General features: G+C 39.2%; 1 protein-coding gene across 6 annotated transcripts in view; it reads left to right on the top strand.

Annotated features, from left to right (window-relative positions):
* Nucleotides 1-26292, top strand: part of ZNF536 (zinc finger protein 536) — a 351982-nt gene that overhangs the window by 122060 nt on the left and 203630 nt on the right. The window contains exon 1 of one of the 6 annotated variants that reach the window (XM_040615513.1): nt 7344-7405. The exons of the other annotated variants lie outside the window; for them this stretch is intronic. The gene's annotated coding sequence lies outside the window, so the exon portion shown is untranslated. Of the gene's footprint in view, nt 1-7343; nt 7406-26292 lie in introns of those variants that run through there. 6 annotated transcript variants of the gene reach the window in all.

The following is a 26292-nucleotide window of genomic DNA, read 5'->3' as shown; positions in this document are numbered from 1 at the left end:
CTTTTCTTTACTGCTCAATGGTCCAGCTAGATAGCATGGCTTTTGAAATAGGCGATGCCTTCTCTAATTAGGCACCATTGCAGTTACTGATGGATTCAGACAATTTTGTGTTCAAAGTTAATGAATGTTGGCTTTGATCAGCCTCTGACTGTGATTGGTAGTGGTAGTTTTATCCGTGCTTTATGCAAGTCACCCAAACCTCTTGGTTATACTGAATTGAGCTAACAGACTGACGGAAAAAAAAATTACAATGCACTAAGTGGGCCATTGTTAGAATGTACCATGTGCAAGAAACCCAGGCTACCTGACTCCTAAAAGAGATGCAAGGAACATATAGGAAGCCCCAACTGTTTCATTTGACTCTTAAGTATGTAGTCAAAGGTTGTACTGCAAAAGCTGCGTATTCACTTGGGTTCAGTACAGGTGTCTTCTTCCTGCAAAAGTCACTTGGCTTCCCACCCTGGCTCTACTACCCCATCACTGTGAGTGACGTTCTAAAAGAGGTGTCAAGCTCAAGTAATCAGGCTGCCTTTAATGATCTGTGCAGCTGTCTTCTCTTCTCTGCACAGTTTCTAGATGCAAGGTACCTATGTCTGTCCCACACCTCTCAACGCTGCTTCTCTCTGTGATGCACGCTCCCTTGCATCAGAGCTCACAGGAAGGAAACTGAACCTGTGTGACCATTGTACTTGTGCTTTCCCTGTAGGGTTTTTGATGAATTTGCATTAGGTGATTATCCCCTCATGCATGTCTCAGGAAGGCAGGTAACTCCACATTGTCAGTTTTCCATCTGTAGCATGTGGATAATTATACTTTTCTGCCTCACATGGGTGTTGTGAGCACTAATTAGTTAATGTCTTTTCAGCACTTTTATCATACAAATACTAAGCAGTTATTGCTATAATTATTATTTCTTATTATTTTGTTGTTCTTCAAATAAGGGATTTTCAGCACCCAGTTATGTCTGAGTATTTGAAAATAAAACTGCGTATACATTAAAGGATACTGTTACTGGAATGCCAGCTGGTTGCTTTAAAAGGCCGATACATGTTTCATGCTTGGCAATTCACAAAAACCACCCCAACTGCAGCAGCGTTTTCTTTAAAAGTATCTCTGAAGCAACAAGATCATACCACCAAACACGGAAATCCAGTGTCTGTAATATAATAAGGCATAACACGGTTTACATTAGTTGATTAATAGTGCATGCTTTGGGTATGCTGTGAGCACTGGAAAAAGCTCAGTTGGCTAGAGGGAATGTGGCTTTGGACATCAATGGTTGAACTACAGCCGTGTCAATTCAACAGTGTGGTATTCCTGAATTCATGCCAAAATCACTGGGTTTCTGTAGAACTTCAGGTTCTCTCAAACCCCAGATTTAAATAAAAACTTAAAAACAAGCAAACAAACAAAAACTTAAACAAAGCTTAATGAAGAAAAGGCGAAGCCATCACATTTCCTGCGATTCAGTGTGGAAAGCACATGCCTACCAAGGGTCATCCAGGGGACGGTGAGCCCAGTCAGAATAATGCTGGTTCAGCTACGGAGTCCAGCCCCAAGATTCCCTTGGCCTTGGGATTTTCTAGGGCTAAGGAATGCCTTATGCTCTGCATGACATAATTTTAAAGCCTGGAAATCCTGGTTTTTGCACTAGGGAACTGGAGTGCAACAGTTCCATTTTTTATTATTTTTTTTTTTCTCACAGAAGGGGAATCCTGATGTGGAAAAGTTCCTTCTTGCGGATAGAGGCCACAGCTTCTGTAGCAGGCTTCCTTTTTCTGGACTGCTGCGGAAGCTTTTCCATACAGTCTGAGGACAATATAGAAGGATAATGGCATGAAAGGTTCCATTTCCCAGGTGGAAAGCATGGGCATAGCAATGAAATTCTTATTACGTACAGCCACTTGGAATTGGATGCAGAACAAAGCAGATCTCTGGCAAGCATCTGAAGGGCTGAGAGATGACAGAGCACTGTGGGGCGAAGGAGTGGAGGCTCCAGGTAGGGATGACTGGGCTAAGAACTATAGGAAGCTGCTAATCATCAGCTTGTCCATGAAGACCAGGAAAAAGGAATACAGCTCAAGCCTTAACGCATCTTTTTCTTGGAGCCTCTTAAGGATCCATGAAAGCATGGCTGTAATTGGATTAGAGTTTGTGTGGAGGCACAGAGCCCCTGTGCAGATGTCCTTGACTTGCTATCTGCTTCTCTTGTGGAGCAGCTATGAATTTTGCTGGTGAGAAGGCCATCGTGCTAGGCTGTTGCTGGAGAGTGTGCTTTCCAGCGGGACTCCTCTGTGCTGTATCACAGCTGGTTCCCTGCTCCATGACCACGCGTACAACTGAAGTGGCTAGCTCACTGCAGGCCAGACTGACAGCTCTGCATGGCATGTGGTGACACAGAGCAGGGGGACACCAAGGGCTTGGGCACAAGCGAGGTGTGGAGGTCTTTCCGTGATGTTTTGGAGAGAGGAGGGCTGGGGCAGGATTCAATGTGATAGGCTTAATGGGGCTATCAGGTTAGTCCTCTCAGCAGAAGACAACTGCTGCCCTGCTCAGTTGATGGATCATGTCAGGATTTCTCCCGTTCCCAGCCTTTCCCATGGGATTTTCCGTGGGAAGGTATGATCCCCTCCATGCAATAAGCTGTCAGCCTTGTGACAGCAATATAGTACTCGGACTGGTTTGTCTGCAAGAGAGGATTTTCAAACTAAGTCTGTTTCTTACTGAGGACTGACTATGAAAACAGAAGTACCCTTTTTTTGAGGGTTATTTTGAAAATTGCCTTTTTTGTAGAGTGAGGATACTGTATATGATGTGGATAAATAATGTAGGAGAGTCTTGCAGCTCCTACGTAAACGGGCAAGGTTTTCTTGCAGTGTTGGAGCCACTGTTACAAAATTCTTAGGCTTTGGTAAATTCAGCTCTAAAAGCAATTAAAAATCTACAATTAGTATGGGAATAATTTCAAGATAAATGCCTAATTAAGTACAGAAAGGATATATATTTTTGAAGTGTGACAGCTCTCTTCTTAAGGTTGCCTGTGCTTACATACACACTGCAGTGTTTTATGGTTTGCACCTGAAGTTACTTATGCACTATGCCCAGCAGCTACATGAATATCCGTTTATGTGACCTTGTAATCAGTTTATTAGTTTTTTAGTGCCTTGTTGCTGTTATTTTTATCAGCATAAACTACAAGAAGTTAATTTCAATAGAATTTCATAAACTAAATTTGAAAGAAGTAGTTGACTGAAAGTTATGAAGCAATGGATACAGTCCAGTCACTGCAGGTTTTTTCCTATCTTCAAGGAGGTCACAATGTAAACTCTAGTGTTTTGTTGGTTTGCTGTTGTTTTTTAATCTGTTAATTTTACAATTAATTTTATAATGTGGTTTTAGAAAGACAAAGTTTATAGAGAGGTAACATTTTAGTAAACCAGCAGGTATCTCTGCAGGGAAATAAATGTTACATTTTAGAGCAAACAAGTCCTTTATCTGCTTCCAAAATCCAGTCTGTTGCTTTTTGTTTTCCCCCACAACTATACTGGCTGGTCTGGTAAAAGCTATTAAATCTCTGTACAACACTTTTCATTCTTAGACTAGACTATCACAGTTCCAACAACACACCTACTACATACTGTAAACAATTTTATTCAATTGATGTCAGAATTAAATGCTATTTTTTAAAATAAATGCATGAGTGGATTATCTGGAGAGAAATTTTTTAGTACGTACAATTGCAGCACGCAAAATTTATTAAGAGGCCATTGTCAGTACTTAATTTTGTCACTGTGACTAGGTGTTGCTTTGTTGTGGTAAATACGCATGAATAAAAAGCCAACTTCCCAATGCATTCCCAACTGATAGGCTTATGATATTGTGTGCCTGTATTGTTACATAGCAGATCATGCTATTGGAAAACAAAACAAAACTCCATTAATTAAGCATGTACTTGTATCTTTTTATAATGTTTTTACACTTCTAGGAAGGGACAAATCCCATGGTGTCATCCATGAACATAGCTGAAGTACAAGTGGCCCCCTTTTAGTTTGATCGAGAAACACTGTAATAGACTGGGTTGCTATTATAGAAAGTTTATTATTATTGGTATATAAACTAGCTGGGGGCTTAAACACAGAGCAGCTGGGTAATTTAGCTAGCTCCTGGATCCAGTTAAAAAAAAGTAATCTATGTTCTGTCCACAGCAGGGGAATGGTCATCGTTGAGAAACTACTATATATTAGATTGTACCACACCTGTGGCATGTTCACTGTTATAAGCTGTGTAGGCTGTAGAAAACATTAAATCCTCTCATTACTGCCTTACATAAGACAGACACTTCAAGCGGTTCCACATTTATCTGAGATTACCAGTTAAACTCATTAAAAAGCAACTAGGGCTTGTTCACTCAATTGGATGTTTTCAGGATTTCGGTGTGCTTCGTGATTAACAACAGTATGTCTTTGATTAGGGAGATGACATTTTTGGGAAGACCTACCCATTCTGATTTTTTGTTTGCTGGGTAAGTCTGAGGTGACAGGTACGTTGTTAGCTCTCTCATTTGTTGGTAAAGCTAAACTTGTGAAACTGGAACTCTTTTTTTTTTTTTTTTCTTTTTGGTTTTGTTTTTGTTATTAATTTAAGGAAGAAATGCACCATTAACACTTCGGGTTCTAGCCAAGATGAGTCTCTGACTGCAGTTACAGGCAACTGATGGAATAAATAGTTTGGAAACCTCTTTATCATTAATGTTGCCTTTTCGTTTATACCAATTAAATGAGGGAGAGAAACTTTGACTTGTAACCAGGTAGCAGTACATTGAACTTCCTACCACCAGTGTCCTGGTTTTCTTTGGCTGGTTTTTTCCCTCTTTTCCCTTGTTTCATGCTTTTTCACATTGCTGCACACTTGTTGCTACTCACTAAATAAAACCTTACTAGTTTCTTTACACCTGTAAGTAAACTTAGCTTGGGGCATGGTTTCATAGAGATCAGTGGGATTCCTCTGTTGTATCTTTTTATAATGTTTTTACACTTCTAGGAAGGGACAAATCCCATGGTGTCATCCATGAACATAGCTGTTCCACCAATTATTGGTGGATTCCTCTGTTCCGACACGTAAATGCTTTTGGGATCAGAGCTGTCAGTTGTGAGCTTCCATGGACTGGGACTTTTTCCTTCTTTTGTACTAGGAAGTTATTGTTCCGTTAGCTGTGGTGCAGGGTCCCGGATCTGAATCTGGCCAATATCAGCTAAGACATTCAGGCACTACTGTAATACAAATAATAATAATGGTATTTAACATTGCTTTTTTTCATAAATCAATCAAAGAAGTCAGAGCAGCAGGCATAACTAATATTACTTACAGTCAGATAGGGCTACATCTCTTTCATAAAAAGTGTTTTTCTGCAATATTTAACCATTGTTGGCAACAATCATCAATATTAATCCTTAACAGCAACATGATAACCAAGCTAGCAGATAAAATGGCTGTTAAAAAAAGTAGGAAAAAAAGGAATAATAGGATTGTGGAATTTTAATATTCTCCAGCTATTTATTAAAAAGTGCTTATTTTGTATGTGTTTATTTCTAATAATCAACTGTAACATTACTTTGCAAAAAACTGTAATTGCTTCTTAATTTCAAATCCCAGTTCCTTTGTGCTGTATACAAAGGTAGGATATTTCTGTACTTATTGTTCACAGCACTCTGTGTAAAAAATCACGTTCATTTCAAGAAGCTGTTATGGTATTGATTCTGGTAAAGACTTCCATTAACTGACCAATCTAAATCTCATAAGTGATGTCAGGATAGTTATGCATTTGCTTGGTTCAAGTATTCAGCCATTATGTTAGAATGCAGGCAGTGTCTGAATATGGCTGTTAAATTATTTCTAAATACCGAACCAGAACAGCTTAACAGTTCTGCAGTTTGAGACTGACACAAAAATGACAATCTGCCACCTCTTTGTTTTTTAAATATTAACGTTGTATTGGGATAGTATTTTTGGAGTAAAAACCTGTGGCACGAGAGGATAAGTGACATAAACAAAGGCAGCTGGGCTGCATGAAATAATGGAACAATAAGGCCCTTACAGCCGTTCTCATCACTCCAGTATGTTAATTAGCATTCTGTTGTGGCCGCAACACTGAAAACATGTAATCTGTATTGGTGTACTGTACAGCTGTGAACACACATTCTTTTTTGTTAGTCCCTAGAGTTAGCCTTGCCATTGGCATATGTGTATGGGCCAAAAGTCAAACCATCACCACTAAAATACCACGCTATAGAGGCAAAAGAGATTTTCTTTTATTTATTTCCATCATAACCTGTGATGTAATCTGGTTACACGGCTTCTGTCTGCTGATTTTTTTACCATTTTGTGTGTGTCTCTATATGTGGGTGTGAGCGTGTGTGTATATAAGGCCAAACTAATAATCTGAAATAAGTGATTTAGGAAGATAAAATGTGCTATAAGTAAATAAAAGCTTTTTCCTCAATAGAATAGTTTAAAAAGTCCACCATGAGGAACATTAGAGCTATATTTTGTTTTTCATGGGTAAAGCTAGTTTGATATTTTTATTCATAATTTTATTTAAGAAAAATAGTTCAGAAATCATCAGTGCTTCAGTGAATTCAGCTGCATAGGCATGGAGGGCTTGCATTTTTTTATTTTGATACAAGTGTTTAAAAAATCAGCGAAAGCAAAACAGAGGAAATACGATTAAGGGGGAAAAGTTTGCCTTTTATACTCCCTTTTAAAAGAATTGATAGTAAAGTTAGGATCTCAGCCCACTGTGTCCCTGTTAACCTTACTTGAACAGGGGTTAGAGGAGACCACCTAAGGATGATTTGGTCAGATGGAATTCATTCTCCATTTGACGGGATTGTTATTTCTTTGTACTGCTCCTGTAATTTAAAAGCATGCTCACCTTTTCTAATGCACAGGTATTTACCTAGCAAAGAAGCTTACCTTTTGGATCATAAATTAGATTTAAAATTAAGAAATAAGATTTCTAGTATTTCCTCTTAAATGTACATTTATGCAGCAAATATTCACTTGTCAAACCTGTTTGCTGGTGTCCATTTATTACTTCGCTGTGATGATCTCTGTACTCACACATGTGAAAAAAAGAGGTAGGAAAATTTTTTCTTAGAAAATAACTTGCAGTGCTCTTGGGTGAATACATCCTTTATCCATACTCAGATGATAAGAGTGAAGGCTTAGCTCATATTTCTGCACTAATCTACTTCAAACCTGATCTTGAAAAATTACCCTCATTGCACAAAGAAAATACAGCATTTAAGTCACCATGCTGATCAAATTTGGTTCTGCTTTTTGACTGTGGAGGGAACAAATTGTTTGGTGATTCTGTGATGTGAACCAGTGTCCTCTAGGGAACTGAGTAAGTTTTTTGGGTTTTGTTTAACCACTTTCTTTCTTTCTCAAGTAGATTGTAACTCTTTCAATGAGACAGATACATTATTATAATATCATATTTGTATGTGAAGTATTGAAAGGTTGGGAAAAAAAGAAAGCAGCTTAATACTTTATATTGCTATTGATAGCATGATTTTAGACTAGAGATACCAAATATTTCGATTTCATGCTTGCATTACTGTTTTTATGGAAATAAAAATCAGGAATGCTGCTTTAAAAATTAAATTTCTACAGAAGTAAAATACAGGCTGTCAAAAAGGGAATAAGAACGACAACAAAAATGTTAGTAGCTGTCTCTGAATTTGTCTTTATAGTGGTAAAAGTATATAATTAATAGAAGAATTTTAGCTCCAGATGTGGCTATACTATAATAGAGCCTTATAAATGCTACAGAAAGAAAAATTGCTTGGAACGAATGAGAACCAAATCAAGAGCACACCTGGGTTTGACAAAGATTGCATTTACTGACTGCTGTGCTATCACATTACAGAGAAAGACCAAGTCTTTGGGAGCAGCTGTAGAGAAAGGCCTGGCAAATCTGCATGCAAATAGCAGCACATTGTTAACTTAATCAGATGCCGAGGAAAAGATGTGCCAGACCATGAGGATGATCTATAAACAAGTACAGAGTCCAGAGAGATTGTGAGGGCTAGGCAGATTAAAAAGGTATACCACAAGGGCTCTGTCCTTGGGTCAGATTCTCGTCTTTTATGTTGCCTGAAGGTTACTGCCATTCGAGCTAACTTATCACAGTGTTTGTTATAGCCCATTGTAGTAAATTTGTCAAATAGTACTCGGTTTGTTCTTTGCACAGATATAAATAATTGCATATTATTTTGGGAGTTTGGTGGCTCTTTGTTCCTTGGTGGTAGAGATACGGGTATTATTTTCTGAAGGAACAGTGTGTGATTTCATAACTCCCATTAAATAATATTACTGTATAAATGTCCCAGTGTAGTGAGATAAGAAATAGTGTGATACAACGTATAAAGAGACAGATCTTCCATTAAAAGAAAATCTTTCTTATAAACTGAAGTGCCCTGACAAAAATCATCTTAAGAAAGTTAAAGACACCTGGTCTTCATATCATTTATTAATATTAACGGGAATATATGTTTAAAATCTTCTCCAAGTCTAATATCATAAAAAATAAAGAAGTAATACTATTTAATCACCCACAGCTTAATAGTGCCTTAGTTGTTTACTGCCATTGCACTAATTGCTCTGTACTAATGTGTTTTTGTGTGATTTCCAGTAGTGCTAAAAGAACTGAGATCCATAACCAATTAAATATAGTGTTTTTATGTTAAAAATATAACTGCTGTAGACTAGCAAATGAACAGTGGTATTCTTTTAAAAACAAGAGAGTTGGCAGTTGCATAGCTGCAGAGTAATAGGTATTTTTCATTGCATCTCTTCCACAGTGACATTGGAGTAATCTTTATGAATAAGCAAACTGCAGAAAGCTGAGCATTTTATATTGTATTATGGGCCAGAATCTCCTCTCATACAGTTATAAATCAGGTATAACTTTATTAAAGACAAAGGATTTACACCCACCCAGAAGAGGTAGGCTCAGGCCTTTTGTTTCTGCAAATGGCTTTTCCTTTTTCAGAAATGTAACTTTGAAAAACTGAAATACAGATTCACCTCACACAAGCACCTGAGCACACGTGTTTCAGCTGTACCTGCCACATGGCAAACCGAGTACAGGGACAGTTGTGCCAGGCAGGCAACCCAAGCTGAAGCAAGCGGTTCAGGTCCCTGGCTGTATCGTAGGGAGCAGGACAGAAGCGATGCTCAGAGACTTGTAGGAGGGGAAGCAACACCGTTTATATACTGTAGCATACCCTGCCAGAGGGTTAATTGAGTAACATTGTTGTTGGCTCCAGAAGGAGCTCGCTGCCTGAGACAGGGCACTGCAGTGGAGACTGCAAGGGTGAGCAAGGTGAGGGGAAATTGGACATAATAGCATTAATAATAATAATTAAAGACTAAGAGTAACAAAAGAACACATAACTAATACACCAGTCTCTTGCTTTTTATTACAAAATTAATATTCATATGAATGCTATCAGAGCTATTCAGTATTAAACTAGTAAGACAAAAGCCACATGTTGTACTATATTATACAGTATATTACAAGATGTTTGTTTCTGTAGATTTTGACCAGCTGAAAACAAACTAACAGCACTACCAAACAGTCTGTTTCCAGGTCTCCAGCACAAGGCCCTCAGCCAGCATGGGATCCCCAGACCCACAGAGTAGGAACGCTCTTCACTTTATATGGGGGGAGGTAATAAGATCAATTAGATCCTCATCCATTGAACTGTAGACAGCTGTTGGTGCATAATAATCATCATTAGAGATGGGTGAATGTGGGATACTTGATTTGCCAGACTACCCGCAGGTATTCTAAAAATGCCAGACTTAACTCTTGAGTATTTTGAGTACTTAAGGCCAACATTTTCTCTGAAGTCTCTCCTGGGACTATTGATCATAAAAGAAGAAAAAGGTACATCTGAGAGCAAGGAGAGCTAGAAGGCTGCCAGGCTGTTTTTCGGGGCTGGAGACAGTTGAGCAGATAAACCCTGCCAGCTGCTATCTAAGCACCACCCTCTTCAGGGCCACATGGAGCTTGTGAGCAACTAACCCCAGCCGCCACCCGGATTTCAGACCTCAGCGGCTATGCTCACTAGCCAGCTTCTTGTTCTGTCTTCACAGTAGTTTCATGGTAAGAACTGTACCTTTTTCAGGTTTGGGTGGACTCTCCTTCTGTCCATCCCATAGTTCAAATGGTACCTGTTAACAAGGATCACCTCCATTCTGGTTGTATACCAATACAACCACTTTGTGTGTTAATGAAGTTAATCTGATTTTGACGTTGCTTTTTGGCAGATGGGTAGTGTAACCTTATCGGTATTTCTGTTTGAGCCTTTAAACACCAATAGGCTTTATAAGCGCCAGTAGCATGTCCTGAATTTGCAGTCACTGTGTTGTGATCTGCATTGTTCGTGGTTATTCATTTCCGATTTTTCTTTGAAGCCTAAATAAATGCTTGTAGCTTTTGATACCTGTATGTTTAAAACGTTTTAAAACCCCTTTAACTGGTGCTGATATTCCTATACATCCTTGCAGCTCTGTATGTTCTGCACTTTTAACCTTTATAATAATTCTTGTAATTAAGAGTTCTTTTATGAGGCAGTGGGTGCTGCCATTCCAGTAGAATCAATATGGTATATGTTACTGCTGTTTAGTTTTGATTTGGTAGTGTGAGTAAAGGATCCACTTACTTCGGTGGGCTTCCTTATTCCTTTATACACCTTAAAACAGGTGTGAGTTTCCAGTGTCAAATGATGGTATCTCCATGGTTAAGCCATGTTAGTATTTATGAGTGTTTAAGAAAAACAGCTCAGAATTCATGGAATGGTAGGAATTACAGTGAAAGCAAATACGTGTAAGAGAGAAAATGTGTGTGAGATGAGACCTTCTGAATCCTAATGTGACTTTTTGACAGTGCTTCTGGCATATTCTTATGTCCTTTACTGCTGTTTTCCAAAAACTAGGTCTAAACCCATTCCTGATGTCAGTGGGTGTATACATGAGCAACAGAGTTGGCCCTGATTTGGAAAGTAATACTTAGATACCCTGCAAGTTGCTGCGAGGATTAATTTATTAATGTTTGTACAACACTGAACATATAAAGCGCTGTATAAGTGTTCAGCAGTATTAAGTCCCCATGCATCACTTACGTATCCTCAATATCAGGACTGTTGCGGTTTAACCCCAGCTGGCAGTAAAGTACCACGTAGCTGCTCGTTCACTCCCACCCCCCCATCCGCATCCCACCTGGCAGAATCAGGAAAAAGGTTAAACCTGTGAGTCATGATAAGAACAGTTCAATAAATGAAATAAAGTAAAATATAATAATAGTAGTAGTAATGAAAAGAGAGGTAACAAAGGAAGAAGAATAAAACTTAAGAACAAGTGATGCACAATACAATTGCTCACCAGCCACTGACCACTGCTCAGCCAGTCCCCAGGCAGTGATCTGCCCCTCCTAACCAACTGCCCCCAGTTTATATCCTAGGCATGATGTTCTGTGGTATGGAATATCCCTAGTTCGGGTCAGCTGTCCTGGCTCTGCTCCCTCCCAGCTTCTCCTGTATCTCCTCACTGGCAGAGCATGAGAGACTGAAGAGCCCTTGGCTTAGGGTAAGCACTACTTCGCAACAACTATACCATCAGTGTGTTATCAGAGTTACTCTCCTATTAAATCCAAAACATAGTACTATACCGACAACTAACTCTATTCCAGCCAAAACCAGGACAACATGAGCAACAGGTTTGGCCCTGATTTGGAAAATAATAATTAGGTACCCTGCAAGTTGCTGTAAGGATTAATTTGTTAATGATTGTACAACACGGAACATATAAAATGCTTTGTAAGTGTTTAGTACTATTAAGTCCTTATGCATCACTTATGTATTTTCAATATCAGTAGAGACTGTGGTTTTTGCTCTTATGGACTAGTAGAGCTTAGAAAGGAAGAAAAGGAAACATTATGGTTCCAGCAACTGCTGAAATAAAGCAACTGGCAAAATGTGCTCTATTCTACATGCACACAGATAATATTTGGGTAGATGGTCACACAATACCACTGTGCAAATATTTATCTGTTTGCAAAGAGAATCTCAGCCTTTATTGCCCAATGCTGCAAACCATTATTCTTTTAAACACCATTGGATTTATCATATGCATAAAGACTATTTTTAAGACTAAAGGTCTGTGGAAAAAGAATCTAACATATCTCCTTAGATTAAATTGACTGTACTGGTTTTATGGCCTAGCACGTTTTTGGTAGATCAACTAGTTGATTGCACTTGAAGATTCATCTGCACAGTGGTCTTTCCTTAGATTTGCTTTCATGATGTGTGCAGGAGCAAATTAAGCTTGTGCACTTAAAATACTGAATATCTGAGATGTTGGCTAGAGAGAAGGTAATAGGAATCTCTTAGTTCTCTTTGATGGTTGCACTGTCATCATCAGTTTGGTTATAGCAGCTGCTCCCTTTTTGCTGGTCCGTTTTATTTCCAGTTCTTGAATATTTTCTCATTCAGAGGAAGTAAAGACAGCCATCTTCTTGAAAGCTGGTAAAATGGGATAAATGAAAGTGATGAAAGAAGACATCAAGCCAGACGTTCTCTCTGTCTGGCATGGCCGAACTAGGGTTCAGATGCTACTTTAGAGATTTCACCATACTTTTGGTTAGAGATACATCAGTGATGAAGTGTCATGAGATGGAGTATCAGAATCATTTGGGGAAGAGTCAGCAATGCAAATGTGTTTTTGGCTGTGACATTTTGATGCATTCAATGATCAGAAGACTTTTTCCCTCCGTGATTGTGGATCGTCCAGGCTTGGTAGTGGAAGGCAGTGTGGAGGCCCCATGAGTGAAGCAGCCACGTTCCTGGTACTGCCTGATAGGGACTTTGTGCGTGGTGTGAGCAGGGCATGGCCGAACCCTGACCTCAGCTCTGGACAAGTATATGAAGTTTCTTTCTACTTTTGATTTTTAACTAAGGCCTAGTTCTTAAAAGTAATTATATGTCTTTTGTGGAAATGAAAAGACAAAAATCTACATGAGAGGGTCAGCAGGGGAACGTGAGAGCTTTACGTCCACCTGTCTTCTCTCCAGTGCTGTTGTCTTCCAAATAGAATTTACTTTCCTTCATTTTTTTTTTTTTTATTCTTTCTTCTCATTGGATGCCTAGCTGTGACAGTGAATGAATGTATCTGACAGGTGGCTCAGCGCTAGGCCCCAATATCACTTGACAGTTATGCCTTGTAAGATGTAAAAGAACATTGTATAGGAAGAGCAGTGACATACGGTCAGCTCAAACAGTGCCATGTTTCTCCTCCCCTCCCTGTCCCAAGAGTTATAACATCATGTTTTGGTCACAACAGTCAGCAATTAGTATGGACTAAGCATCACTATGGTTATAACTGGTTACAGGTTACAGTTACAAAGGTTACCACTGTGAGGAAAATTAATTGGCAATATTTTCTTAATGTTTTTGCCGACTACAAGAATTGAAAGAACAGAAGTTCTTTTATGCCCTTTTCCCATCACTCCAGCTCTTCTCAGATAATTCCAGCCATTTGGCTCTCCAACTCAGAAGCATTTTAAATTAAACTAAATGGGGAGGTGATCATCACCAAGTAATTATAATTATAATCGGAAGCAAAGCTTGAAATGCAGTCTCCCAAGGTGATGCAGTTATTCCTGGGTGTCAAAGCGAATCTCCCTCTTCTCCATGCCCACTGTCTCCAGACATGGAGGGCAGCTGGAATCTGACCCTAAAGTACAGTAGTGTATTGTAGTCTGCTGGTATCAGAAATGGAGCAGGATGGAAGCATTGGGTTCTCCCCGTGTCTAGACCAATTAACTCCACATGTGTCCTGATACCATCAGTTGTTATTGAAGCTGGCATTTTTGTGGTCCATGTCTGTTTTTCTGATGGGCAAAAAGGACCCGTATTTTGGCTGAGTTAAGTTTCTCTCAGGTGGCATTCCAGTTTTTGAACATAACTTATTTTAAAGTGAAGTAGCAGTCATAAAATAAAAGACTGAAAAGCACAGCACATGTTAAGTTAGAGCTTCAAACAGTACTGCTGTCCTGAACAAAGAATCTGGAGTTTTGTCTTTAATTCATCTGCCTGTACAAAGATTGCATGGATGTGAAGTGTTCCATTGTACATCGATACTCTCCATCACAGTCCTCTGCGGCAAAAGAGGCTGAAGCCTTTTTTAGCACTAATGACCATATAAATACAGCATTGAGATACATGATGTTTATAATCCTGATAGTCTATTGTGCAGCCTCCTTGTATTTTTTTGTAAGTAGCCTCTGTCAAGCACAACTACTACATACACCTGCTTGCTTTTTTTTTTTTTTTTAAATACCATGATTAATACTATGGGGATGCAGCTGTAGAAAGCAAGCGTGTTGTACAGGATTTCCAAACTTCTGCTGCTTCAGAATCGTTTAGCAAATGTCACAGAACCATAGCCTGTTGCAAACATACAGAATTGTATTAATGACTTTATTATTTTTTCCAACTATTTTGTTGCTGAATGTGTTTCTGTTAGCAAAACCACCTCTGAACAGTATCATATTGCTTCCTGTGTTGATCTGGAGCTTGTAAGAGGCTTGATCGTTACCACTCATCTTGTGAATGATTTGGTCTATTTTGGGTACTCGTTTGACTGTCTTCACTGTTCCTGAAGTTTCACCCAGGTTGCACCAAGTAAGGTCTCTTAAAGATGCTGCTGACACAACTTTTTCATCTAGGCTTTCTTCCTACATGCAGAATAGATTTTTTTTGCAGCACTCTGGTCAAAAGAAAGCTACTATCTGACCATGGCCATTTCTATACTGCAGCACACTAAGTCAAATTCTGTGCTCTCAGCAATCCCTGTAGTCCAAAGCAATAGACATTTTTTTTTCCATAGCTGTGACATAGATTGAATTCCCATCCATTACCTTCACAAAAAACGATGGCTCATTTTTCAAAGTACTGATTGGCAAAAATGTCATGGATGACTGTTTTGTATTATGATTATTCCTGTAGATGGGTTATTTGCTGTGCTCTTCAAGTACTCCCCAGGCTTTGACTCCTGATGTTGTCCAGGCAGTTGAGCTGGTATACCATAGCCTGTTTAACTAGTCTCATGGGAAACTGTTTGCCTGCTCACTCACCTAAATTGGTGTTAGTGTAGTGTGTGGAGTGGAAAGACTTCCTTCAGTTCAGGCGGTATGTTCTAGACCAGGTTTTTGTTTTTGTTTTTGTTTTTGTTTTTACATGTTTTCCCTATCTAGAAGCTGCTGGTGCTGGATGACTGCTGGCAGTCTGCTGGACAACTTTAGAAAGCCATAGCCTGGCTGAATAGATCGTGTCACAACTCTAAACATTAGAGGTAGAATTGCATCCGGTGTCTGTTGTTGGCTCTTGTTCTGTCAAGGCTAGAAAAATGCTAACTGATTTGATAAGCAGTTAAAACATCCTCTAAAACAGGAGCATGAAATAGGCTGGATTTGTACTCGGTGAGAGCTCTGTAACGGCAGAAGTGTGCATGATCAGATACTCCTGACCTCCACCAATGGGCTATTGGCCCTTCTGCTACTCCGAGTTTTCGCTGTCATCAGCTGTGCTGCCAGGGTCTGTTCTAGCCAACTCTTCTAAGCCATGGCCAGCTTGCTGGGAGCAGAGACCACTGGGCTCCTCAGTGCAGATTTCAAGCAGAATGGCAACTGGCACAAAGCTCTTGCTTTGGCACCCTTCAGTCATCCAGGTTCTGTTCTTTATCCCTCTCTTCCCAGTTTTTCTCTTGCCTTGCCAAAGAAATGTGGCACTAGCAGAATCTTCTTTTCTGGGCAATTATTTTAGGTACTCTTTGCCAGAAGACCCAGAATTAGGGTTTTTCCTCAAATTAGTTCCAGGAAAGAATATGAGGAAAGGGAGACAAGAGGATGGATTTGTCAGCTTTTGTATTGGCACTCTTAGGGCCATGTTTGCTGGCTTGTTTTGTCTACCTTGTGAAACTTCAGGGCAGTCCAACAAAGAATTAGTTTCTCTTGGGACTGCGATCCCTGTTGTATCAACCCAAATGGCTTGCTTCTCTCTGGAGAAGCCAAAAAATACTAGCTGTAGCTGCTTGCAACAGGTTTCTCCAAAAGCAAACTGGACATGAAGATGGACTTTGGGCATACCTCTCTTTTTCTGACAGTTCTTTCAGTGAACAAAGGAAATCGAGAGCTTTTTGCTTTTGGAATAGTTCCCTGTTTAACTATGGTGAAAAATTGAACCTGAGATCCTTGCACAGCTCCCTCAGAGTGATCTCCCAGAATTGATGATTTTCTTGCCTGTGAAGTTTGTTCCCCCTAAGCCTTACTTCAAAGCTTGAAGCAGAAGTCGTGAATTTTTGCAGTTTCTTTGGAAGGCCAGAATTTGTAGTTAAAACATACATTTAGCATGCTAAATGCATGGTCAGCAACAGAAATAAAAATGTACCTCCTTCCTGTCTTTGGACTGCCTTAAAGGAAGTGATGAATTCTCCATTTTTCTCCTTCTCAGTTTTGGTAGGAAAACCTGAGCACTTAGTTTCCCTGGCTCTAGCTGTGAATAAGCACTACAGGTTCTCCCAGAAGACTGTGGAGCCTTGGCTCTCAGCTCCCCAGTTTGACCCTGCAGTAGCTGCTTGCATTCTCTCCTGCTGAAAGTGAGCACAATCCTATTAAATATTCTCCACAAGAAGAGGGGGATGGGGGGGTGTCCCTTTAAAAGCACCGGGTTAGTAGCGGCACAATTAGACTTTACTGTCTGTAGTTCCTACTATACCTCTGAAGCACTTGTATGGAATGGATGCTTCAAATTAAGTATGACCTGGTTGTCCAATCCCAATTACCTAAAGAATCCCTCAATTTGCTTAACAATTCCCTCACAGCTATTATGGCTCTGACTGATTGTCCCCAGGACTCTCTTAGGCTTACAGCTAATGTAATTGATTCTTCAGTAGTAGCCTGAAGGGCCATTTGGTTTCAGCCATGGTCGGGAGATTTTTTTTCCCCCCCTAAATTAAGAGAAGGGTTATTTTTTATAGTCGCTCTGGTTTTGGAGGGTGAGGGTGGAGGGAATCATCTGGACACAGCTTGGAACAACAGTTGCTGCCAGATGGGGAAGTATTTGCTCTGGGCTCTCAGTTAAATTGGCTTTGGATGGAAGGTCTATGTAGACTTCAAACCCGAACTTAGGTGGGTATTTCTGAAAAAGAACTGTAGTGAAGGCTTCATTCTGACATTTTCCTCTCTTTCTTCCTCTTAGTCAAAATGGAAAGAATGTTTGGGATTTTTTCAGTACCCGAATGAACATCAGTCATGATAGATACACCATTTCAGTTGTGACAAAACTATCAATCTTCAAATGGTCCCATTCAGAAGGAGTATGTACAAGGGATATTAGCTTATGTAAGAGGTCTTAGACTCTGTAAAGTGGATTGTCCTTTCATCAGCAAGGACTAGATCGTAAAATTCAGTAGACTGTGTTAGCAAATCTGCATCAGCTAGGGTACTCACCCCATCTCGTGTTACTGTGTTGGAATCCTATATTTTAAGTTGTGTTGTAGCTTTTTTGGACACTTTTACTTTTTGCTGGGGAAAACTAGATGGCGGCAAACACAAAATGCCATCAAAATAATTTTCACAACCCTCACACTTTTTTTTTCCCGCCAAGTCCCAGAAAACCATAGCTGGAACACCCAGTGGAAGTAGCAGGAGATCAGTTTAAAACAGATAAAAGGAAATAGTTCCTCACACAGTGAGTAGTGAACTTCTGGAACTTGCTGCCAAGGGAATTCGTAGAGGCAGACAGCATCAGCAGGCTCAGAGAGGGATTAGACAGATTCATGGAAAACAGTTCAATAAACAGATAATAATAAACAGGTCAATAAACAGCTAAAAAAAATGCCATCACTTTGAGTCATGAAGGGCACTAACTTCCTACATATCTAGAACCTTAGAATTAAGGTATTTAGATACTACCTTGTTGAGAATGATAGAGATGCTCAGATTTTCTTTCTCAAAGGCATAACTGGTATTTCTCAGCTTCTTAGTTCCTGCTGGCTAGGCTGATGAAAAAGTGGCCATGGGTTTGCATCAATGAAGTAGACTAGCACCTCCTCCTTCTTTCATATCTTTCATTTCCTATGGAAAGAGGGATGCACTTTATCTGGGAAAGAGGAGAGAACAGCTATTTGACTGGTGAAGTATGAGAAGGAGGGAAGAAGAGAAAGGGAACCAGAGGCTGTCTAAACACAGCTGTCAAAATGAAAGCTTACCATGAGTTGTTTTTCTACCTGAAATCCATAAGGAAGGAAATTACTCCATTAATGGAGGTTCTTAAAGGAATGGTTCACTAAAAATGTTACTGAGTTTGGATCTTTACAGCTCTGACAGTCTGTGAGAATGCTAGATTCTCAAAAACCTCTTCAAGTCCAGAACTGTACCTAAAGTGTACCTCTTACCAAGGCAGACTAGGACCTTACTGGGCAACGAAGGACCCCACTGCAGTAGTAGAGTTCAGACATGAGAGTCTCCCTCTCCATTCCCCCACCCGCCCCACCCCAAAAACCCAAAAAGAATGCTGGGCAGAGTGTATGGTGTCTATATTGCTTAATGCATTCTAAAAAGATGATGTCAACGTTAATTACTAAAATGATGTACTTGCCAACAGAATAATGCACAATATTCCCCACCTTGCTTCCATGTGCAGCCCATTAATTAATGTCTTTACAAAATGAACCTTGTAAGTAACAATTTAGACTTGTTTCTTGTAAAGTATGATTTTGAATAAAGTGCTTATGGCAAAGCAGCGGAAATGCCATCTGCCCTTTGGTAAAACACTCAGTATAGTTTGGATTACGGAACAATTTATCCTGCACAAGGTAAGGGAATACTGTCTAGAAGTTAGGTTATCTGTGCTTCTTACAGAAAAGGCATAGAGATCTTGAGAGGATTTCATTCTCTTTAAAGATGAGTGTCTAATTTAGGCAGATGGGATGCTGGAGTAGCTGCGAATAAGTGAGATAGATCCTGCCCTAAAAAAAGACTAGAATAAAACCAGAATGTGCAAGTCATATCATGTGCCAGATCATATCATAGTCTGGCAGAGAAATGGCTCCAGCCAATATTAGCAGTATTTGTTTAAAAGTTACATTTTCCTCATCCATTGTTCTGTACCCGCAAAATGACTCTGCGTCTGCTCGAGATTTCAACAGTATTGAACAAACTTGTCTATTTCCTGACTGAAAATTCACTTTGATTCCCTCTTTAGCTAGTGAAAATTATTGCAGCTAATGGTTTATAACGTACCAATGACCACTGATGCTATGCCTTATAGAAACATTAAATATGATAGAAAAAGCCCTAACATTTCTGGTTAGTGACATCTCTCACAAGTAGTGCTGATGTTTTGCAGTCTTAATTTAAGAAGGTATCTTAGTCTGTGCTGAAGTTTAGGCAAATTTGTAAATTTCATGCAAAGCTGCAGAGCAGAGGTCAGTGAGTATCCAGTAGCAATATTAATGTGGACATTGTGCATTCTGCTTTGTTATTCCAAAAAAATTTCATCATAAATGCTTCTTAAACTACTTTCCTTCCTGTGTTGGAAGTCTTCTAATTGAACTGATACCTCTTGACCTGGAAAGAGCCCTTTAGATGTATGTCCCTAAGGTGTATGGTCCCCAAGAGGGAAAATGTTATTCGGGATATATAGGAACTGTCAACTGATTGCCATGGAAGATCCTACACAATAAATAGAAGGCCCAGTGATAATGTTGAAAGTGGATGATAAATAGGAATTGTTATGGGAACTTTTTGAGGAAAAGTGTGTACTTATTTGTGATTGTGATCATTGTTCTTTTTATAAGTTCTTTTTATAAACATTTTTGCTGAGGTGGTTGGTGGTGTTCTGGATCTAAGCTCCCTATATAATTTTACTTCGTTTAAGGAATGTGCAGACTTGACTGCAGACAGAGTAATAAAATAAATGTAGTTTATGTTTTTTGCAGATATGTTACTCCTCATTCTTACATGGTTTGTGATTTGAGTAGACGTGGCTGAAAATGAACAAAAATATTTAACATGTTTAGTATGTCAAGGCTGGAAGACTTTACATTAGCCATACCAGTTTTGCACTGGTATGTGTTTTGTAACCAGTGCACTGTCTCTGCAGAGAAAAACACTATGTTGAGTGTGTCCCCTCTACCGTGTGCACAGTGCATTGTATTTGTTCGCTGCTCCTGTTTGATGAGATGCATGCTTACCTACAACAGAAAGCAGATTCATCAGTCTGAACCCAATTTTAGCTTGCTGTATATAGCAAATCAAAGATAAAGATTTTTCAATATTAGTTTTAGTCTTCAAAGAAATTAGGAAAATTATTATGGTTAGGAATAATTCCTGTTGTTTTGTTACTGTTTTTTTCTCTGTCTTCTGTCACTGTGCCCTCTAATCAGCTCCTTTTTATTGTGCTGATGTATCCCAAAATGCATTGAGTTGGTGGTGGCAGTTCCAGCAGTGGAAGAACATTCCACCATCAGTAAAATAACACATGAAGAACTGGAAACTCCTGGGGTTATTTTTTTTCCATTTGAATTTTTATTTTTCTTTTCATTCATGAAATCTTATAGAGCCAGTCAGTATCATGTAAGGTAGGACTCTGCATTCTCCCTGTATTCTAACTTCATGCTCCATTGCTACTCAGTAGTACTACAGAGAAACTTTTCTGACTGGGAAAAAGGCGGCTGAAAAACTTGCCAATCTGTTAAGAGTAAGAAAGAGAAACTACAACAGTGTGTTGCTGTAGTTAAACAATGTATGGCTTAGAGTGAAATTACATGCGGGTGAATTCTTTCTTTAAAATGTTTGGTAGGTCATACATTACAGCACAAGGTTGTTTGCTTTTGGTTCAGATTGTTTTCAGTTATCGAAAGTAATTTTGCGGGGGAAGAAAGGTGTAACTATAAATAGCCACCTTGATTTTTGTATTCTGTGTTAAAGACTGCAATGAGAGATAAAGGGTAAGGGTAAATTTAATCTTTTCCTGTATATGTGGTTGTCATTTGCATCAATAAGTTCCACATATCTATGGATTCAAGGTGCACCCCGAGATGCATATATGGCTATTAAAGTTTGTCACTGATTCAGCATGGGTTTGGACCAAAATTCATGAAGGTTATGGGAAAGACTGTCACCAAATTGGTTTTGGGTTGAGTCCGTCACATGTATTTTTAGAATTTGTGTGTCCCACTGTTTTAAGTCTGGCATCTCTGCATATTGTGCAGTTTGGTGGCTTTTTATTATTTTTATTATTTATTTTTGCCAGCCCATATCCTGTTGCATGTTTGGTGGGACTTCTGTAGCAAACTTGCCACAGGGAAAAGTCTTGTAGCTTTCCAGGAAAAAATTAACAAAGGTATTTTAATGAAAATGTGGCAAAACAAATTGCAGTTTGAAATATCTGATTTTCTGAACCCTGGCAAAAGACCACAGAACCTAGCAATAAATACAGATCCCACACCCAGATTACCAATTGTCAGCTGCTGTATCTGTCTCTGTAGTAGTTCCTGCCTCACAGCATGCAAGAAGCAATGTATTAGTTTAGCCCTAATGAAACCAGTGAAATATGTCTTTCACTGAAAGCTGTACTAAGTTTACATCACATTTGCCAAAAGCATGTACACTAAAAATTACTGTGAATCAGTTAACTTGTGCTAACATGTTACTCTGTGATAAGTTGTTGCGAACCAATTTTCTGATCTTCTGTATCTGTGAATGTTATGCTGAATTTAGCTTGACTTTAGATGGTTATATTTGAGATGAGGGAATTCAGTCTCTTGCTGTTTGTTATTAGCTATAGGACCTTGAACGAGATCAGAGCGCTGTTGGGCTAGTGGTAGTGCAGCTAGGGGCTTGGGGTGTTATTTCAGTAACTTCATCATTCTGATTTAAAGAACTGAGTTAAAATTAAGGAAAAAAAAAAAAGTTTGACTGCAGTGCTGGTAAGGAAATTATGGTAAGCTGGATTTTAGAGATGAAGAGGAGGAATACAGATAGTCTTACAGGACGAAATTTCCAGTGGACAAAGCCGGTCCAGATCCCTAAATCATTGCATTTTCTCTCAAGAGAAGTCGTCTTTTCGAGGGGGATTTCACGATACCAGCTTATTCCCAGTTAATTCAGGTATTTGAAAACAATAAAATTAAAATTATTTTCCCTATTTCTCTCTCTAAGCCCCCCCCCCCCCCCCCCCCCCCCCCCCCCCAATTTGGAACTGTTATATTCGTTACAAGTTTTGCAAGAGATCTGAAAGTTATCTCGGTTCCTCTGAAACTCATGAGAATTTTTGGAAGATGTTGGAGCAAAACTGGCATTGTAAAGGGAAGCATGAAAACTTGTGTACTTTGGGACATAAGCGTTATTTTTTTTCTCTTTGCCTTTTTTAAATTCTCAGTTAATAAATTTACTATTTTAAGAAATGAGGTTGTGTAATAAAAGACACATTTTAGTGGTGTTGGAAGTAAAGCATGTTTTTCCTAATACATTGGCAGAATTATTCAAGATCAGTGGACCCTTCTATAAATATGGCCTTAAGGACAGGAGGACCTTTGGTTTCACTGTTGTGCAAATGCCATTTGCAGAAATTCTAGTTGTCCAGGTCCAGTTTTCAAACTCAACCAAGTTTTTAGCAGCATTTCAAACTTTGTAGTTGCATTGTATTGGTGCTGATATTTGGTGTCTCTATTTTTCACAATTTTGTTTGAATTATCTCTGTTCGTATTTTCTGTGAAAAAGATAATTAAGCATGATCAAGTCTTCACGTGGCTAAAGTTCTGTATTTTGTAGGACAGTAGAAAGGGTCACTTTCTTCCATCCTCTTGACCAGAAGACAGGAGAGTTTAACTTCAGCAAAGCAGGGCATTTAGAAATATATGACTTAAACCTTTTCATCTCCCCTTCCTGTAGTTCTAACAAAGTGCAGAAAAGGTCTCTTCATGCAAGAAAGTATGGCCTTCAAGTGAGTTTCCACTTCTGGGGTTTTGGTGGTGTTTGGGTTTTTTGGTTGGCTTTTTTTGGTGGTTTTTTTTTTTTTTTTTTTAGTAGCAGGAAGAAAAATATCTAAAATTATTTCTGAGGCTACAAGAAAGGCTTATTCCTGACCTGTAGTAGGAGATGCTCTTTTCCCAGCTGGACAGTATGCTGATCAGTCAGTCATGTCTCAGCCTGGGAATGAAGAGGATTCTCCTCCTCGATCAAGAGAATGGGGGTCGAGGTTCTGCACCTTGCAGCATCTCATGCTGCTTTCTGCCTTGGCATGTGGCACCAGTCAACCTTCCTACAATGGGGATTCACTTTGGGTGACACATTTGGTAAAGCTTCTGTTGCTCTATAAATTAAGCCAGACTTTGCTATTTTTGAGAAATCTAACAGTAACAGGCTACCAGATTCCTGACAATAATAGCAGTGACCAACTGTGCAGGTCAGAGGAGCTGTGTGCATGCACTTGTGAGGACTTCAGCTCTCCTTTGAGAATTTCAGACAGAAGCTTCTATTAAAGTGCAAAGTATTGTTATTATCTTTGTCCTTTATACATATTTAAATAGTACATGATAATCATCTCTGTGAACTCTTAACTATTCATAAAGGTATCTGTCAGAGGCCTGAACCAGTACTCCAGATCCAAATACTCAAAATGATAGATCATGTTGTAACCTTCTGAGAATTATTCATAACCTTTGTGTAGGAGGAGTTTCCTTTAAAAAGATAGGCTTTGTAGATGATTAGTAAGTGGCGGATTTAATTGTTCTGTAGCGATAATGATAACCAAGAATGGCAGAGAAACTTTGCCAACTGAAAGTCCTCTTTAGAGATTTACCTGAGGGAAGAGTGAGAGGCAGGGAAGATGAAAGGTGGTTGAACTCTTTACCTTCAGCCTGCCTGTTTTAGCGTCCGTTATCTGTTTGCATTGCACAGGGAGTCCCTACAACTACCTCCAGGTTACAGCTTCGGGTACCTGCGTCACCTCCCTCCCTGCCCGCCTCCCCCCACCCCCACCCCCCCCAAAAAAAAAAGAAAAAAAAAAAAGGTCAAATAAATATATGAAATTAAAGTTGGGTAGAGACATGGTTTCTGTTCATCATGAGTTTTCAGAACTACATACCAGTAGTTCGGTAGTCAGAGCAACTACTTAGCACAAACATTCAGGTTATAGTCTCCAGCTGGAACATAATGGAAAGGGCATTGTAAAACACTAACTTCCCAGTCTCCAGGGACTTCCCAAGTACCTAACTCTTGGGCTGTTGAATGTTCTTTCGGCACTTTTTCTTCTCTTTGACTTCAAGCAGAATTTACTGGATCTAAAAAAAACCCCAAACCAACAAATGAACAAACACACCTTTCCCACTAAAAATTTAATCAGAAGGAGCACACGCTGACAATCTGCGCAAGAGGTGTCCAGTCTTGGCATGATGCTTATCAGACATGAGTTCAAAACCATGTGCTTCTTGGTGCACAGCAATCAGACGTAGGCAATCACAAACACCCACAGCCTCACGTGGAAGGGGCAGAGCTGAGGCCAGAAATACAGACAGCACCTTTCCTTCTGTAAGTACATCGTGCAGGACTGTGGGGTCTCTGTGCATTTTCGCAAGGGTTTTCCAGAGTGAGAGCATTGCCTGCTCTCATGCTCGGCTGCATCCCCTTTGGTGCTCAGCAGGCCTTGCCAGTGCAGGAAAGAGCAGCCTGTGCTTCCATGCACCGACGGGCTTGCGTCCTTCCCGGAGAATTTCATTCATGCCGATTGAGGGAGATACTGTACTCTTTCCTTTAGTTTATTTTACCTTCTTGGTATGCAGAGTATTCTTTGTTAATCTTCCTTATTTATTTAAATGTTAATTGGTCCTTGTTAATTTGGTTTTCTGTGCTGAAAGCCAAGGTCAACAATGAGTCCTTCCATGTTAGCTCTTAGTGTGATTACAAGGTAGTGTAATGCATCTTGGAAAAAGGTAGTGAGAAGCCTTCCCCCTGTTTTTAATGTAACCTTTGTGTTAGGTAGAGGTTTGGAGGTTGAAAGAGAGAGAGAAAATATATGTTCAATGCAGACTGAAGGGCCTTATTGATTGAAAGGGACTGTTAAATTAAAAATCAGTTGTTTTGAAAGCGAAATATCACTTGACCCCAAAGAGGCAGGCAATTGTGGCCCTGAGGTTAGGTATAACAACACCACCAGGTTTGGTGTGGGAATGCTAACAGGAGACCTGAAAAACAGATATTTTGTTTTCTTTTTCTTTTTTTCCTTTCACTTCACTGTTTGTATGTGCAACTTTCAAACTGCTGCTTTTGTTACTCCAAGAGCAATCTCTTCTGAAAACACCCTTCTTTTTGGCTGGAATGGCCATTTTATGAGATAAAAGTAAGATATTTTTTTTTCTGAAACAGATTCTGTTCCATGGGGCAAAACAAACAGAACTATCATAACACTTTAAATAGTAATCAAATATGTTTTTCTGTTTGCATTCAAAAGGGTAGAAAGGTAACTTGACAAGATGAAAGAAGGAACCAGATTTGTGTATCCCCCCCTTCCCTAGTAACAGGTATAGAGTTTTAGAAAAGACTTCAAGGCAAAAAGAAAAAAGCATAGAATATACTGTTATGGTGTTATTTTTGTCTTTCATTTTTATGACAACTTATTTGTACTTAAAGGAATCTTTCCAAAGAGTTAAGAAGCATCATTAAATAAAGACTGTGAAATGTGCAATATGGCTTATTTATTTAAATGTTAATTGGTCCAACGAACACTTCTAATTAGCTCTATATTTGCTTAGCAAAAAGTTTTACAAATTCCAATTGTGAAAAGCAGCTATTTTGAGCTGGTAAGCATGTTGCAGAATCAGCTATGATTTTTCTATAGTTCTCAGCCCTTGAAGGCACAATTTAATTTTTCATGTATGCATACTAGCAACGGTAAACACTTGCGAGTGTAAAGAACCTTCTTTAATTAGCTGCACAACAATTAAAGGATTCACAAACTAAATTGAACCCTGTCTCTGTGCTTACTAGCTGAATTCTACCACCTGTCACAACAGCACTTTGTTCAATCTGTTATGCAAAATCATTATAGCAATATAGCTGAGGAAAAAAAAAAGAGAAAACAGCAATTATTTCTTACTTTTCTCTTGAATGGGTTATTTTGGGTTATACTGATGTCAGGTTCATTGAAGCTAACCTTTTGAAAT

The sequence above is a fragment of the Falco naumanni genome, chromosome 15 (genome assembly GCF_017639655.2).
Source record: "Falco naumanni isolate bFalNau1 chromosome 15, bFalNau1.pat, whole genome shotgun sequence".
Taxonomy (NCBI): Eukaryota; Metazoa; Chordata; class Aves; order Falconiformes; family Falconidae; genus Falco; species Falco naumanni.
This window is presented reverse-complemented; position numbering and strand designations above follow the sequence as displayed.